The sequence below is a fragment of the Melanerpes formicivorus genome, unplaced genomic scaffold (assembly GCF_026170545.1).
Source record: "Melanerpes formicivorus ecotype bairdi unplaced genomic scaffold, bMelFor1.0.p_v2 SCAF_19, whole genome shotgun sequence".
Classification (NCBI taxonomy): domain Eukaryota; kingdom Metazoa; phylum Chordata; class Aves; order Piciformes; family Picidae; genus Melanerpes; species Melanerpes formicivorus.
Genome location: NW_027142371.1, coordinates 1,449,699 through 1,467,521, shown reverse-complemented (window position 1 = coordinate 1,467,521; position 17,823 = coordinate 1,449,699). Strand labels below are relative to the sequence as shown.

Genomic DNA, 17,823 nt, shown 5'->3' with positions numbered 1-17,823 from the left:
ATTGCTTTGGTTTTTGTTGGTTGGTCGTTTGGGTGGTTTGTTCGTTTCTTTTTTGTTTGGTTGGGGTTTTTGTTTGCTTGGTTGCTTTTCTTTCTTCTTCCCACCCCCCACCCTGTCCTCCACCCCCACTTCTAAACCCTCAGATCTCTGAAACCTCTTCAGCTCTAGCAAATGAAATCATATTCATCTCCAGAGTGCCAGGTTTGGAGTCAGAGCTACTGAAAGCAGCCCCTTCCCAAATATTAGAAAGCTTTAGACTTCAACAAGCAAATGAGAAAAAGCTCAGGGTGAATCCTTAAATAACATAGATATTAGTATTATTTAGGCATATCTATCAATCAATCAATCAATCTATCATCTCTCTCTCTCTCCATCTATTACCTACCTACCTACCTACTTCTCTATCTACCTCTCTATCTACCTCTCTATCAACCTACCTACCTACCTACTTCTCTACCTACCTCTCTATCTACCTCTCTCTCTATTAACCTACCTACCTACCTACTTCTTTATCTACCTACCTCTCTCTCCCCCTACCTACCTCTCTCTCCCCCTACCTACCTCTCTCTCCCCCTACCTACCTCTCTCTCCCCCTACCTACCTACCTACCTACTTCTCTGTCTGCCTACCTCTATTTACCTCTATCTAGCTACCTACCTATCTACCTCTCCCTCTCTACCTCCCTCAGTCTCTATCTACCTCTCTCTCTAATCTATAATATGTAGTAACAGTACTGTACTTATTTTTTTTCATGCACTGTTTCCCCTGAACTGCAAAGTGCTTTCAGATGATCTGCCCAAAGTTGCTTCTCTTCCACCTCGTGTAAAAAAGAGCAGGGTAGGAAATCAGCCCCTCGCAGATTCCGCACGGCTCGGACAGGCGTCTGCATGGGTTCTTCCTGCCTCGTTTCTCACAGACCCCAGGAGCGAACTCGACCTGCTCAGCAGAGAGCTTTCATTTTATCCTCCTCCACCTGACGATTCCCTGTGGGTCGTTGCAGATCATAGTGGGAGCAGTTATCTCTTTAATTTTTAAGTAAACCTCTTGCCGCGGATTTGAAGCTTGGGTGTTGCTCGCAGCCGCAACCGCCCCAGGCAGCTCCCCTGACAGCGCAAACCTGCTGCCATCAGCGGACCGACCCCGGCCCTGCGGCTGCTCTGAGCAGGGCTTAGCTCAGGGTTGCTTTGCTCTCCTACAGTTAGAGACACCTCTGGAAGAGACACGGCGAAATCCACCGAAAAGTGAGCTCTGCGGGAAAGGTAGCAGCAGGGCTTTGTGCGGACATTCAGCTTAGGCTGTTAAGTGGGATACTTCTCTTGAGGGGATGAAAGCGTACTGAGTATTTTGCCGAAGAGTCGTGCTGAATGCATTTGAAATGCTTAACCAAACAGATAGTAATATAAAGTCTCCCTAAGGATTTGTAGGAGAATGCACCTCAGAGGTTTTTTTTTATTCCCTGGCCTAAGCCAGGCAGAAAGAAGTAAACGCAAACTGCAATGAGCGCTTCCTGAGCGGAGCGCTGATCAGGGCTGCCTTCTACTTCCTCCTCAGTCTATTTCTGCCAGATTAAATAGAGTGTTTTTAGCCACCTGAGTCAAGGAAGATTGAAGAGAAGTAGATTGATTTGCAAAAAAAAAACCCCAAACACCCCCCAAATTTCCTAAGCAAACCAAATTTGCTATCCAAGAAGCCAGGGAGATTTGCTGGGGAATCTGCTGGGTTTAAGAAATGTTAGGACTCAAATAACAACGATAACGGCGATAATAATGGTGATAAACACAGAATCCAGAAGCATGGAATTCTGAGTTCTATGATTATCATCGTTAGTATGATGATAGTCATGCTAATGATGCTAATAATGATGACAGTAATGCTAACGGTGCTAATAATGACGCTAATGGTGCTAATAATGATGCTAATGGTGCTAAGAATGATGACAGTAATGCTAATGGTGCTAATAATGATGCTAATGATATTAGTATCATAGTATCATTCAGGGTTGGAAGGGACCACAAGGATCATCTAGTTCCAACCCCCCTGCCATGGGCAGGGACACCCCACACTAGATCAGCCTGGCCAGAGCCTCGTCCAGCCTGGGCTTAAACACCTCCAGTAATGATGCTAGCAGTGCTAGTAATGATAACGAAATAATAATGCTAACAGACACAATAATAATAATAAATAATAACAATTATTAACAATTAATAATAATAATAATAATAATAATAATAATAATAATAATAATAATAATAATAATAATAATTTATGTTCCATCTCTTCTGTGCCAATATGAATCCTGCATGAGCATGCACAATGCATCAACGAGGTGCTACCTGCCTAGGCAGGGGCTTTAGCAGGTCTTTGCCTGGGGTCTAATTCACGTGTGTAAGCTTTTCCTTAGGAGCCTGCTCATGGGCAGCAGATTAGAGGACTAAAGATAAAAAGCTACACTGGAACTGGTGAAATTCTTCCTCAGTTTTCAGTAAATTGCCCTTCTGGTTTTTTCCCCCCACCCACGTACAAGGCTTCTCTTCCCTGCCTTGATCTAGAATCCTTGTAAAATCTTCCTGGGCCTGACTCACTGGAGGAAAAAATGATCCTTTTCCTGCAACGTGTGGGCATGCACAGGGCAGGGTGCAGATGGTGGGAAAGCCGAGCAAGAGACACGTTCTGTTAAGCCCCACTAACAAAACCCACCTGAAACAACGATAAAAATTCCCCCTCCCGACCCTAAGAGCCTCAAAAGAGCTTTCTGAGAGAGGCTGTGACTAAAACTGCCCAAAGTGCTAAGATGGAGAAGCAGAAAAGAACCCAAACAAAGCGCACGTAAGTGGATGGGTGGGGGAGGCTCCAAAATCCGATAAAGCTTCGGAAGAACCCTTCAAGTCTTACCCTGAATGGTTTGTGATGTTGAGGAGAATGCCCACAAGCTATGGAAAGGGCAGCAGAGCAACAAAGGTACTTTTCAAACACAATGAGCTGTCCTTTGCCTTCGTCCTGTTGCTGAAGATCGCAAGCGTCAAAAAGGAGCTGCGTAAGAACCGGGGAGACATGAAGTAGGGGGAAAAAGGGAGGTAAAACCCAGTCCGAAACGCACCACTTAGGAAAATAACTAATGTCATAAAGGGAGCAATTTTATTGTTCACCATGAAACAGTTTTATTGTTCACTGAACAATTTTATTGCTCCCAATGAAAGGATTTTATTGTTCGATGAACAATTTTATTACTCGTTTTTTTTTTTTTCTAGTGCCTTTAGTCATTCTAAAATCGATGATGCTGCCGAAACTCAAGTTTGGAAGAGAAATGCTGCCATTGGAGACGGCGATCCGGACCGATAGGCGCATTTCACACCTCCTTAATTAGGTCAAGCAGCTGTTCCATGCTAAACCTGCCCCAAAATGATACCACATTCTGAACGCTGGTGGAGGCTGAGGCATCTGGATGTGTGTTTTGTAATGTGCTAGAGAGGGAACGCAGAGGGCAGATCAGCAAAAGAACTCCAGCGTGAAGCTTGAAGAGAAATATTACCACTGCCAAAGCAAACAGAAGGTAAAGCCTTCAGATTCGTCAGGAGTTACAAAAGCTTCAGGGAAAGCAAGGTTTTGTTTCTGTTATTATACAGTGATTTTATTTCCTGCGGTTAGATGGGGAAAGAAATTCATTCAGCAAATGAATGGAAGCAGTGGAAAGGAGGGGGGAGAAAAAAAATTAACCCAAACAAACCAGTTTAGGAAAATGTGTTTTGTTAACATTAAAATCAGGCAGGAAAAGAGGGGTAGAGCCGGGAGAACATTTGAAATGGTCTCAGGAGTAGTAAAAAGCAAACAAACCACTTAGCTCCGAGTAGATTAAAGTAAAGAGCGACGTTTGCCATGAAAATGAAGTGGAATACAGTGCGAAAATCGAATAAATGAAGTAACTGAACTAAACTAAACTGAACTAAACTAAACTAAAAAGAAATAAAAATAAAACGAAATCAATAAATAAAACAAACGAATTCTAACAAAATACATTAAAAACGAAAAAAAAAAAGAGTAATTCAAGACCCAGATTCCTCCAACAGACCTGAAATGATCTAAAAGGATGGGCAGTGCTGAAAAGGAAATATCCGAAGTCAAAGAGAAATCTGGAGCAAATCGATGCAAAAAGAGCTCCCCCCCCACCCCAAAAAAAAAGAAGCAAACTACCAAAGTCGAGAGAGGTTTCAGGTTTTCCTACTTGCCAGAGCAGTGAGATCGATTTGCAGGACTGATCGGAAAGGCAAACATCTCCAGTGCCACCTCGCAGGAAAACGTGAGCCCTTCACTCCGAGCAAGGAGAGTTCAGTGCCCCGTAGAAGAGGTTCAAGGTTTTGGACCTACCGAAGGAGAGTGCTTCTGTCCTATGCATCAGGCCCTGCGCTCCCTTGCTCTGCTGACCGGCAGAGGAGAAGCTTTTGGAGCTGGTTGTGCTCCCGTTTGGTGGCTCAGCAGCCTGCTTTTAAAACCATCACCTCCTCACGAAAGCTACGCTGAAGGCTTTACTGAATTTTAGCTGACAAAGTTCAAACGAGGATGAGCAATCTGCTCTTCTCTACTTCCATTTCTGCTTTTGCTCAGTGTCACTTTTTCCTTTTTTCTTCTTATTTTTTCTTTCCTTTTTGTTTTCCCCTTCTTTTATTTCCCTATTTCTATTTTCCTTGCCTCCTTTTTTATTTTCCCTTTTCCCCTTCCCCCCCTTTTTTCTTTTCTTATTTTATATTTTCTTTTTATCTTATTTTTTTTTTCTTTTTTTTTTTTTCCTTTTTCTTCTTTTTCTCTTTCTTCTCTTTCTTCTTCTTTTTTCCTTTTTCTTCTTTTTCTTCTTCATTTTATTTTTCTTCTTCTTTTTCTTATTTTCCTTTTTTCTTTTTCTTTTTCTTTTTCTTTTTCTTTTTCTTTTTCTTTTTCTTTTTCTTTTTCTTTTTCTTTTTCTTTTTCTTTTTCTTTTTCTTTTTCTTTTTCTTTTTCTTCTTCTTTTTCTTCTTCTTTTTCTTTTTCTTTTTCTTCTTCTTTTTCTTCTTCTTTTTCTTCTTTTTCTCTTTCTTCTTTTTCCTCTTCTTTTCCTTTTTCTTCTTCTTTTTCTTCTTCATTTTATTTTTCTTCTTTTTTTTCTTATTTTTCTTTTTTCTTTTTCTTCTTCTTTTTCTTCTTCTTTTCCTTTTTCTTCTTCTTTTTCTTCTTCATTTTATTTTTCTTCTTCTTTTTCTTCTTTTTCTTTTTTTTCTTCTTCATTTTATTTTTCTTCTTTTTCTTTTTCTTCTTTTTATTTTTCTTCTTTTTCTTTTTCTTCTTTTTCTTTTTCTTCTTTTTCTTTTTCTTCTTTTTCTCTTTCTTATTCTTCTTTTCCTTTTTCTTCTTCTTTTTCTTCTTCATTTTATTTTTCTTCTTTTTCTTTTTCTTTTTCTTTTTCTTTTTCTTTTTCTTTTTCTTTTTCTTTTTCTTTTTCTTTTTCTTTTTCTTTTTCTTTTTCTTTTTCTTTTTCTTTTTCTTTTTCTTTTTCTTTTTCTTTTTCTTTTTTCTTTTTCTTTTTCTTTTTCTTTTTCTTTTTCTTCTTTTTCTTTTTTTTTCTTTTTTTCTTTTTTTTTTCTTTCTTTTTCTTTCTTTTTCTTTCTTTTTTTTCTCTTTCTTTTTCTCTTTCTTTTTCTCTTTCTTTTCTCTTTCTTTTTTCTCTTTCTTTTTCTCTTTCTTTTTCTTCTATTTCTTTCTCTTTTCTCTTTTTCTTTTCTCTTTTTTCTTTCTCTTTCACTTCTTTCTTTCTCTTCTTCTATCTTTTTCTTTTTCTCCCGCCCCCCCCCCCCCCCCGATTTCGCTGCTGCTCTGAAGAATTCTGCTGGAAACTTGACCCTCGACCCCTTCCTTTTATCTCAGCCCTTGAGAACCGTAAGGACAGGCTTGATCCTGCAGTCTTCAAGCTGCATTTTCAACTGATGCAGCTGCTTGTTTCCTCTCGCTGAGGTAGAGAGGGGAAAAAAGGTGCATAGCAGGGGAGCAAGGGCAGAGACCTGCTGATTAAAAGGGAAAGAAATCTGTTGTGCTCTGCGATACTCGTTCAGGGCTCGTTTCTGCAGGGCTGCATATCTGGCAGTCCTGGTTCCTGGATGGATCATTATCAATGGTGGGCACGGGCATGAGAATCTCCTCAGTGGGTTCCTAAGCATGGGAACATCAGAGTTCTGGCACTGATCGACTCCACTCCAGTGAGACAGATTTGTGGGGTGACTAAAAGTGACAACATAGAGGAGGAAAAGCCTTTTTTTTCCCCCCTGCGTGTCCGAACCCCCAAGCGTGGCCATATCACACGTCCCTTTATAATTCCAAAGGTTTCATTACACATTTCAATGGTACATTAATGCTTTTGGATGGTTGCAAAGCCATGTGCATGTCATGTGTGCCACGAAGAGGGGGGAGGAAGGGGGTTCATACCTACTTGGTTTAAGTTCTGTGCTGAGTTAGACGGCAATTAGTAATGGTTAAGCTCTTTAGCCGCTGACGAGGGCTTGTGTCTGCAGCCAAGGGCATGGAAAGGTTCAGATTGAAATCGATGACAACACATCAGTGGGGTTTTTGAAACTGAATGATGAAATCTTTTGACTTAAAAGTTCTCAACAGCAGTTGTATGAAATAAAGATGTTGGAGAAGGGGTGGGGTGGGGTGGGGGAAATCCCTGGTACAAAGCAGAGCTGCTGCCCCTGTGTGTTTGTCTGTGTGATTAGCAAATCTGGTTAGACAGAGATTGATTTTTATTTTAGTGTGCCCCCTAGGAGCTCACTGAGGCTGTTCCTGGGTTGGGAAAAAAGGACAAATGAAGCTCTTTTGGGAAGTCAGTTTTAAAGGATTGCTTTTTTTTTTTGGCAGGCATCCCAAAATGTGGTGGCTTAGGTGAGGAAGATGATGCTAAGGTCATTCATGAGCTGGCTGGAAGGGACTTGAAACGTTTGCCAAGTGTGGGGACCATGGGAATTGCTGCTTTAGACCTGGAGCTGCTCCTCACAAGCCACATATTAGAGGATTTTGTGAGCATCTCAAGCCCAGCTAACCAGTTTTGTCTTTTTTTTTTGGGTCTTTTTTGTTTTACCCCTTCTGATTTAAGGCACTAATGGGCTGCAAAGTAGCTGTTTATTGCTGTTAGCTGTTTTGGTGTGCTGTCTAGAATGCAGCTTACTCCTTGCCACCTTGGAAAAGGCTTTCAGCTTTCATCTGCCTCATCCACAGATTCCTTCGGCGAGGGAACTGAGCCACTGCAGACCATTCATTTCTAGGAAATGACTCCAGCTCCTCACAGGCTGAAGACATCAGTTTGCTCGGATCAAAATACTGTGCCCCAGCGACTGTCCTGATTGTCTGCCATGGCTGATTTTCCTAGGAAACATCTCTTGCTGACAGGATTGTGTAGCTAGATCTCTATGATTTCTATGATCTCTATCTCTATCATCATTATCTCTATCATCATTATCTCTATCTCTATCTCTATCATCTCTCTCTCTCTCTCTCTCTCTCTCTCTCTGTCTCTGTCTCTCTCATCTCTATCATCTCTATCTCTATCTCTATCTCTATCTCTATCTCTATCTCTATCTCTATCTCTATCTCTATCTCTATCTCTATCTCTATCTCTATCTCTATCATCTCTATCTCTATCTCTATCTACCTCTATCTCTATCTCTTTCTATCTCTCTATATCTCTCTATCTGTTGCTCTCTCTCTATCATCTCTATCTCTATCATCTCTATCTCTATCATCTCTATCTCTATCATCTCTATCTCTATCTCTCTCCACCTCCACCTCCACCTCCACCTCCACCTCCACCTCCACCTCCATCTCCATCTCCATCTCCATCTCCATCTCCATCTCCATCTCCATCTCTATCATCTCTATCTCTATCATCTCTATCTCTATCTCTATCTCTCTCCATCTCCACCTCCATCTCCACCTCCATCTCCACCTCCATCATCTCCACCTCCATCATCTCCATCTCCATCTCCATCTCCATCTCCATCTCCATCTCCATCTCCATCTCCATCTCCATCTCTATCATCTCTATCTCTATCATCTCTATCTCTATCTCTATCTCTCTCTATCTACCTCTACCTCTACCTCTATCTCTATCTCCATCTCTCTCTCTCTCATCTCTATCTATCTCTATCATCTCTATCTCTATCTCTATCTCTATCTCTATCTCTATCTCTATCTCTATCTCTATCTCTATCTCTATCATCTCTCTATCTCTACCTCTATCTCTATCTCTATCTCTATCTCTATCTCTATCTCTATCTCTATCTCTATCTCTATCTACCTCTACCTCTACCTCTATCTCTATACCTCTATCTCCATATCTCTTTCTCTCTCATCTCTCTCTCTCTCATCTCTATCTCCATCTCTATCTATTTCTACCTCTACCTCTATCTCTATCTCTATCTCTATCTCTATCTCTATCTCTATCTCTATCTCTATCTCTATCTCTATCTCTATCTCTATCTCTATCTCTATCTCTATCTCTATCTCTATCTCTATCTCATCTCTATCTCTATCTATCATCTCTATCTCTATCTCTATCTCTATCTCTATCTCTATCTCTATCTCTATCTCTATCATCATCTCTATCTCTATCATCTCTATATCTCTCTCTCTTACCTCTACCTACCTCTATATATCTATATCTATGTATCTCTATCTCTATATCTATCTAATTATTTATTTTTCTTCTCTTTCCTCCATTAAAAACTATTTTCCTCATTTTTGTACTGAGGTTTTCCCTTTCCAGTCTTACAGCTTCAGTTCTTCTCTTCCTCAGTGGAACAGAACAACAAACAGCCCAGGGCCATGCCATTTAAGAAAGGATTTGACAGAAGTATGACTAGGAAGGCTTTGAGAATAAAAAAAGCAGGTGAGGTGTGTAGGTAATCTATTAAATGAGTGAGTTTCACAGAGTCACAGAATCACCAAGGTTGGAAGAGACCTCAAAGATCATTAAGTCCACAGTCACCACAGACCTCATGACTAAACCATGGCACCAAGTGCCACATCCAATCGGTGACTCCACCACCTCCCTGGGCAGCACATTCCAATGGCTGACAACTCTCTCAGTGAAGAGAGCTCCAGGATGCACAAACAGAACTAAACCTAGGAGGATTGATGCTCTCTTCACAGAATCATAGAATCATAGAATCAATAAGGTTGGAAAAAACCCAGAGAGATCATCAAGTCCAACCTGTCATCCAATACCTCCTCACAACTAAACCATGGCACCAAGTGCCACATCCAATCCCCTCTTGAACACCTCCAGGGATGGGGACTCCACCACCTCCCTGGGCAGCACATTCCAGTGGCTAACAACTCTCTCAGTGAAGAACTTTCAGTACTCATTCAGTATCACTAAGGTTGGAAGAGACTTCTTCTCCTCACCTCCAGCCTAAACCTCCCCTGGCACAGCTTGAGACTGTGTCCTCTTGTTCTGGTGCTGGGTGCCTGGGAGAAGAGCCCAACCCCCACCTGGCTACAACCTCCCTTCAGGTAGTTGTAGACAGCAATAAGGTCTTAGGAGCTGGAAGGGACCTCCAAAGCTCATCCAGTCCAACCCCCCTGCCAGAGCAGGGTCACCTGGAGCAGATCACACAGGAACACATCCAGGCAGGTCTTGAATCTCTCCAGAGAGGGAGACTCCACAATCCCCCTGGGCAGCCTGTGCCAGGACTCTGTCACCCTCACAGGGGAAATAAAAATTCTTCATGTTTCCATGGAACTTCCTCTGCCTCAACTTCAATTTGTCCAAACACTTTCAAGTGAGCATGTAGGTCATCTCTTAGAATGAGTGCAGTTATTCCAACAGCCCCAAGTGGCCGTGGGCTTCAGCACTGCCCTAGGGCAAGGTCATTTTTATTTCTATTTTTTGCAGAGACAGAAGCCCAACTGAGCTCCTGGAACAGAAGTTCTACCAAACTCGTAAAGCAGCAATTCAGGTTGAGGGAGGGGATTCTCCCTCTCTGCTCCACTCTGCTGAGACCACAGCTGGAGCTCTGGGGCCAGTTCTGGAGCCTCTGTGCCAGGAAGGATCTGGAGGTGCTGGAAGGTGTCCAGAGAAGGGCCAGGAGGATGAGCAGAGGGCTGGAGCTGCTCTGCTGTGAGGACAGACTGAGAGAGTTGGGGTTGTGCAGTCTGGAGAAGAGAAGGCTCTGAGGAGACCTAATTGTGGCCTTCCAGGATCTGTAGGGGGCTCCAAGAAAGCTGGGGAGGGACTTTTGAGGGTGTCAGGGAGTGATAGGACTGGGGGGGATGGAGTAAAACTAGAAATGGGGAGATTGAGATTGGATGTTAGGAAGAAGTTGTTGCCCATGAGGGTGGTGAGAGCCTGGCACAGGTTGCCCAGGGAGGTGGTGGAAGCCTCCTGCCTGGAGGTGTTTGCAGCCAGGCTGGATGTGGCTGTGAGCAACCTGCTGTAGTGTGAGGTGTCCCTGCCCATGACACGGGGATTGGAACTGGCTGAGCCTTGAGCTCCCTTCCAGCCCTGACAGTTCTATGATTCCATTTGTGCAGCAGCCAGAAATGTGGGCAAAATATTGTCTTGTTTGAGCTACCTGAACATGCTTGAGATGCTTGAGAAGCAATGTTTGGGGGACCAGATGGAGACAGACATGATGAGCAAAAAGGACTCTGTGGTGCTCTGAGTGGCTTCTTAAAGCAGGTCTGAGAAGAAACCTGGAGCAGAGGGAGGAAGACAGGCTTGCATGCACACTAACTGTTTCTGAGGCTTTGGAAGGGACAGACATTTCCCCCTTGTTCTCTGCTCATGCTGCTGCACTTTTGCTGTGTGGTTACGTCTGAAGTAGCACAGTTAGTGTTAGAATCTGAGGGGGTTGGAATGTTCTCAGTTGTTGACATTGATATTTGTCACATGAAAAACTCCAGCAGCCACCAAATTCTCCAAGAGAGAAAAAAACACCCTTTATAATGACAAAACTTTGCTTGCTGGTATCTGCAGCATCAGTATTTCCCTTTGCTTTGCAGATGCTGTCCTTACTCAGTGTTGGGACCACATCTGTTTAACATCATAGTTAATGGCCCTGATGGAGACACAGAAAGTGACACAGTGAGTTTGAAGATAACACCAAGCTGGGTGGCAGTGTTGATCTGCACCAGAGTAGAGAGCCTCTGCAGAGGGACTTGGATAGATTGGATCCATGGCCAATGGTACCAGGAGGAGCTTCCACAAGGCCAAGTGCCAGGTCCTGCACTTGGGGCACCACAACCCCAAGCAAGGCTCCAGGCCTGGGGCAGTGTGGCTGGAAACTGCCTGGCAGAAGGGGGCCTGGGGGTGCTGATGGACAAGCAGCTGAAGAGGAGCCAGCAGTGCCCAGGTGGCCAAGAAAGCCAAAGGCCTCCTGGCTGGGATCAGCAATGCTGTGTCCAGCAGGAGCAGGGAGGGGGATTGTCCCCTGGCACTCAGCTCTGGGGAGGCCACACCTGGAGTGTTGTGTCCAGTTTTGGGCACCTCAGTCCAAGAGAGATGTGGAGGTGCTGGAGCCAGGGCAGAGGAGGGCAAGGAAGCTGGGAAGGGCCTGGAGAAGCAATCTGGTGAAGAGCAACTGAAGGAGCTGGGGATGGTTAGTGTGAAACAGAGGAGGCTGAGGGGAGACCTCATTGCTGTCTGCAGCTGCCTGAAAGGAGGCTGTGGAGAGGTTGGTGCTGCTCTCCTCTCCCAGGTAATTAGTGATGGAACAAGAGGGAATGGCTTCAGACTGCAATTGGGGAGGTTTAGACTGGACATTGGGAGAAGCTTTTTTCATGGCAAGAGTGGTCAGGCGCTGGCACAGGCTGCCCAGGGAGGTGGTGGATTCCCCAACCCTGGATGTGGTTTGGAGGTGGTGCTTGGGGCTATGGTTTAGGGGTGCCCCTTGCAGAGCAGGGTTATGACTTGGTGATCCCAGGGATCTTTCCCAGCCGGAATGCTGCTGTGATTCTGTGACCCTGTGATACTCCATCTCCAAACTCACAAATCAGTATGTTCTGGTTTGAGCTGTGTTTCCATGCCAAATATAAATAACTGGCTCTAAGTTGCCCTTGAAGGAAAATCTGTTTTTTTCCCCAGACACTGATATTATCTGAGCCAGAACCAAAGTTTGCTCTTAGCTTCTCTTCCGGCCCACAGGCACCGAATTCAGGTCTTGTTGTATTGTAGACGTTGAGGGGATGTAAAGAATTGCCATTTGAGAAGGAGAGAAATCCCAGGGATTTGTTCTGGGCTGCTTTGAAATGAGACTCAGCTGACACTGGGGAGGATAATTTAGGTTGTCAGACCTGATGTAGGAGGCCTGGTTTGCATTCCCAGTACCAGCCATTGTGAGAAAAAAACTGGGATGCCTTTGCCTTCTCTGATGTCAGGGAGTTCCATTTTCTTCCCTTATGGCTCATTCCATTTCCTATTGCTGCAAGTTTACAAAACAGCCTCCCCAAGCATACTGAATTTTGCCTTTTGCCTTTTTCCCTCCCTTATCTCCTCCCTCTTTCCATAGTTGCTCCATTTCAGTTTTCCCTCCTGCTTATTCCCTGCACTCTCTCATGAATATACTTCCCTATGACATTTGTTTCCCCACATTTCTTTTTATTTCTGTCCAACTGTTTCCCTTTCCTCTCTTTGTTATATTTTCAGGCTCTCTTTTCTGTCTTTCCTTTACCCACTTTATTTCTATTATTATTATCATCATCTATGCATTTTTGCTCTCTGTCAGTCCCCCCCCCCCCGTTTCATCATCTGCTCCATCTTCTCATAATTTCATCTGCCTCCCTGTCATGGGTTGAGGCTGGGCTGGCCACCAAATGAATGACAGATGCTCTCTGAATCCCTCTTGCTTCCCAAAGGGGAAGGGAAAGGGAATAAGGGAGAGATACTGAGAACCACTTCCTTCACCTCCCACCCACCCCCCCAAACCAGCTTTAAGGAAACAGTAACACACAAAGGAAAGGAGAACAATATTGATAAGAAAATAATGAACTATATAAACCCTAAATACTGCTCTCCCCCAGTAATGATCATACCACCCCTGATGATGCAAGGCAGGCACCTGGAAATTTCCAGGCTGGACTCAATGGGAGAAGGGAACTGGGTGTTGGGAACTGAATTCAGGGGTACACAGATCGGGATGAAGGGCAGAAGAACATTGTCCTCCTTGGATGCCACCCATGGAAGGAGAGGTCTGCCCCTTGTAATCCCTCAGCTTTATGCTGAATGTGACAGCCAAGGAATGGAATCCCTTGCTGGTCAGGCTTGGATCACCTGTCCTGTCCACTCCTCCCCACTTAAGATCCTTTCACTCACAGTATCACAGTCTCACAGTATAACTTAGGTTGGAAGGGACCTCAAGGATCATTGAGTCCAACCTATCAACACAGACCCCATGACTAGACCATGGCACCAAGTGCCACGTCCAATCACCCCAACGGTGGGGCACAAAATACATCCATGTCCTTGGTCTGCACAGGACCAAATCCAGGCCAGAGTCTTTAGTGGTATCTGCCAAGCAGTGTTCTTGCTGCTCAGAGCAGCTCTTGGCTGTGCAAACCTGCCCTGAAGTTCAGAAGGTGCTCACTGAGCAGAGACTGAGCTGGGAAGCCACAGCACTGAACAAAGAACTGCTTCTGCTCTAGCTCAGACCAGGAGACTCCTTCACTATAGTCTTCAGCACTGCTTCTTGCCCCAACATGCAATGTTGGGTGACACCCTGACTCCTCTGTGCCTTCCCTCTTCCTCAGCCTGGTGCCCTCCCAACGTGCACACCTTTCTGCAGTTTGTAATTGCATCAGGACTGGGACCAGACAAGGAGTTTCTCTCCTGCTCCCATAAGGATCTGGAGACACATGTGGTCTGCTTTGTCACTCAGACAAGAATCAGAGTTCATCCATCATCTGCACAGCTCACTGGATAGCCTGGGGATAGTTTCAGATTGTATTTTCCAGCTGTCTCCTACTGCTTTTAAATCAGATTTGATGTCTTTCATGGATGTGAGATGCGTGATGCCAGGCTCAGCTCAGCAACATCTCTTTGACTTTGAAGTTATGTTTGTGTGACAGAAAGCAGCCTGATCTATCTTTGTTGCACTGTATTTGGATGGGGGAAGAAAAGAACATTTCTGATTTATTCATTTATTTTTCCTCTCAGTTGCAAATGCTTTCACTGGGAATTAGCTATTCTGAGACCCTTTCTCTGCTGCATGAATGAAGTTGGAATGAAACAATGAAGAAGTTGGAAGCCCAGCTTAAATCAAAGACACTGGTATTGTGCAGGACTATCAGTGGCATTCAGAGAATCATTGAATTGTCAGGGCTGGAAGGGACCTCAAGGATCATCCTGTTCCAACCCCTCTGCCATGGGCAGGGACACCTCACACTACAGCAGGTTGCTCACAGCCACATCCAGCCTGGCTGCAAACACCTCCAGGCATGAGGCTTCCACCACCTCCCTGGGCAACCTGTGCCAGGCTCTCACCACCCTCATGGGGAACAACTTCTTCCTCACATCCAATCTGAATCTACCCACTTCTAGTTTTACTCCATTCCCCCCAGTTCTGTCACTCCCTGACACCCTCAAAAGTCCCTTTCCAGCTTTCTTGTAGCCCCCTGCAGATCCTGGAAGGCCACAAGAAGGTCTCCTCGGAGACCTTTCCTCTCCAGACTGCACAACCCCAACTCTCTCAGGCTGTCTCCAGAGCAGAGCAGCTCCAGCCCTCTGCTCCTCCTCGTAGCCCTTCTCTGGACACCTTCCAGCACCTCCAGATCCTTCCTGTCACAGAGGCTCCAGAACCGGACCCAGAGCTCCAGCTGCGGTCTCAGCAGAGTGGAGCAGAGGGGGAGAATTACCTCCCCCTCTTCCTAACATCCAATCTGAATCTCCCCATTTCTAGTTTTGCTCCAAAGAAGAAGGTTCTCTGCTTCTGTGACACACTAATTCCTGCAGGTGATCTAAACATATCTGCTGGTAGGACAATCTGAGGGGACCCTCATGGAATGAAGGTGTTGCTCACTTCTAAGAGTAATGAGGAGTCTGTGGGCAGCAGCACAGTGTAAGGATGGGAAAATCTGTCTGAGCAACATCATATTTTCCTCTGTGTGTGTGCTTGGAGACTCTTCTGAGCTTTCTGAATCAGTTGAAGTCAGTGAAGTGTCCAGGCAGGTGCTTACAAAATAACTGGCGACTATCAACAGCCTTTTAATAGAAGCATCCCCCGAGGGGAAACCTGCAGCTCATACACCACATGTTGAAAGGGGAAGAGAGTATTTCAGGCAAGAAAATCTTTGCCCATACATGACAAAATGGATACCAATCACTAAAACCAGAATGCCTGAACAATACAATCTGCAGCACAACAATTCCTGTGCAGAAGGGCTATCAGCTTTCAGGGAGGGCTCTCATTCCACAAAGAAGAGGTTCTGAACCCTTCTGAACACAGATCACTTATTTAAAGAGATTATACCTCAGCTAGTTCTTGCTTCTGTATGGGAACAGGCCTAACAGAACCCTGAGAAATACCACTTTGTGCACACCTGGCTTTGCAAGAAAGTAGTGGCAGGCAGATTAAGATTCCCTGCTCACTGCAGGGGAGGGGGCTGTGGAGTAGACAACCCTTGTAGGTTCATTCCAACCCCAAGCATTCCATGATTCTCTGTTATTTCAATTATTCTGTGTCCAGTTCTGGGCTCCTCAGTTTAAGAAGGACATTGAGAGACTTGAAAGTGTCCAGAGAAGGGCAATGAGGCTGGGGAGAGGCCTTGAGCACAGCCCTGGGAGGAGAGGCTGAGGGAGCTGGGGTTGCTTAGCCTGGAGAAGAGGAGGCTCAGGGGAGACCTTCTTGCTCTCTCCAACTCCCTGAAGGGAGGTTGTAGCGAGATGGGGGTTGGTCTCTTCTCCCAGGCAGCCAGCACCAGAAGAAGAGGACACAGTCTCAAGCTGTGCCAGGGAATGTATAGGCTGGAGGTGAGGAGAAAGTTCTTCCCATCAAGAGAGATTGGTCATTGGGATGTGCTGCCCAGGGAGGTGGTGGAGTCCCTATCCCTGGAGGTGTTAAAAAAAAGGCTTGGATGTGGCACTGGAGCCATGGAGCCATGGTTGTCAGGAGGTGTCAGGTGTTAGGTAATAGGTTGGACTTGGTGATCTCTGAGGTCTTTTCCAACCTAGCTGATTCTGTGATTTCTCTTGCTGCTAGTCCTGCTGCAGAGTTGCAATGCTGTGAAAGCAACATTTGTCTGTAGTGAGTAGTGGGGAAGGGAGATGCTCTGTGGAGAACACTCAGAGGAACCGCAGCTTAACACGGGGGATCGATGGAAGTGAAATCAATCTGATTCATGATTTCAGAGTAAAATGTGATCCATAGTTGCACTACACTTTGGGAGAATCATCCCACCTCAGTTCAGAAGATGCCATCTTTAGGCTGGAGATGTTTGGTGTTTAAGGGTTCACCCTCAAACCCGAGACGCCAAGGAGAGCTATCGCCCTGGAGACAGCCAAAAGGTGTAGCATCCACACATGGCTGAGGGTTAGTAGTGGATTTGCTGCTGTGTTTAGGCACCATACTCCTCTCCCCAACCCCCTCTCCCCACACATTGCTGTGCTATGGTCACTCTTAGCACAGATCCTTTTCATTGCTAGGAAATACCTATCTTGGGGTTGTCCTCCACTCTCACCACCATCCAAAGCCTTTCAGCTTTACCTCTTCCATAATTTTCAAAGCATGGTGGCCAACCTAGGATACAATTTGGCACTGAAACATGACTGATTTATTTCCCTGAGAAGAGAAAGATAATAAGCTGACTGTAGAAACATTGAGTGTCAAAGCTTTTCACAGGATCAAAGGATGTCAGGGGTTGGAAGGGAGCCAAAGAGATCATCCAGTCCAACCCCCCTGCCAGAGCAGGACCATGCAATCTAGCTCAGGTCACACAGGAACACATCCAGACAGGCCTTGAAAGGCTCCAGAGAAGGAGACTCCACAACCTCTCTGGGCAGCCTGTTCCAGTGCTCTGGGACCCTCACAGTCAAGGTAAGTTCTCCTTTGTGTTGAGGTGGAACTTCCTGTGCTGCCGCTTACATCCATTGCTCCTTGGCCTATCCCAGAGTGCAGCTGAGCAGAGCCTGTCCCTGTCTCCTCCCTCCTGACCCCCAGCCCTCAGGTATTGATAAACATTTATTAAATCCCCCCCTAAGTCTTTTCCAGACTAAACAGCCCCCAGGTCCCTCAGCCTCTCCTCCCCAGGCAGTGCTGCAGTCCCCTAATCATCCTTGTGGCCCTCCCTTGGAGCTTTTGGATGGGAGCAACGCAAGCCAAAAGGATTGACTGAGAAACTGAATTCAAAAGAAGTCAATGCCATCTTTCCTTATGGTTCTTTCATAAGTGCAGCCACTTATCCTTTTGCAACACTTATCCCTTCATCCACAAGCAGAAAGGAATTTAACTGCAGTTAATTCATAGTCATGTGAACAATTCCTAGAAGCAGAAAGGAACTTAACAGAAAAATTTGATGTATGCTGAAAGGAATTTAACTGAAGAGAAATACTTTAACTAAGCAGAAAGGAAATTAACTGAATGACTATAAAACTTTGAAATATGCTGAAAGGAATTGAATTGAGCATAAAAAAAAAATAATTGAACTATTTAACGTTTTAAGTAGCTTAAATCTGTTACAAACTCCTTTAACTGAATAGAACAAAGTTCAACAGTGACTATTTTAAGTCTCTTCAATTTGTGTCACAAACTAATTTAACTGGATGTAGAAAGTGAACATATTTAATGTTTTAAGTACCAATTTGTGCTACAAACTGTC

General features: G+C 44.7%; 1 protein-coding gene across 7 annotated transcripts in view; it reads right to left on the bottom strand.

Annotated features, from left to right (window-relative positions):
• ASIP (agouti signaling protein) overlaps nucleotides 1-17,823 on the bottom strand; it is a 54,677-nt gene that overhangs the window by 29,928 nt on the left and 6,926 nt on the right. For 2 of the 7 annotated variants that reach the window (XM_068149758.1, XM_068149761.1), the window contains exon 1: nucleotides 4,363-4,495. The exons of 4 other annotated variants lie outside the window; for them this stretch is intronic. The gene's annotated coding sequence lies outside the window, so the exon portion shown is untranslated. Of the gene's footprint in view, nucleotides 1-4,219; nucleotides 4,264-4,362; nucleotides 4,496-17,823 lie in introns of those variants that run through there. One more of the 7 variants, XM_068149757.1, reaches the window with a different exon arrangement.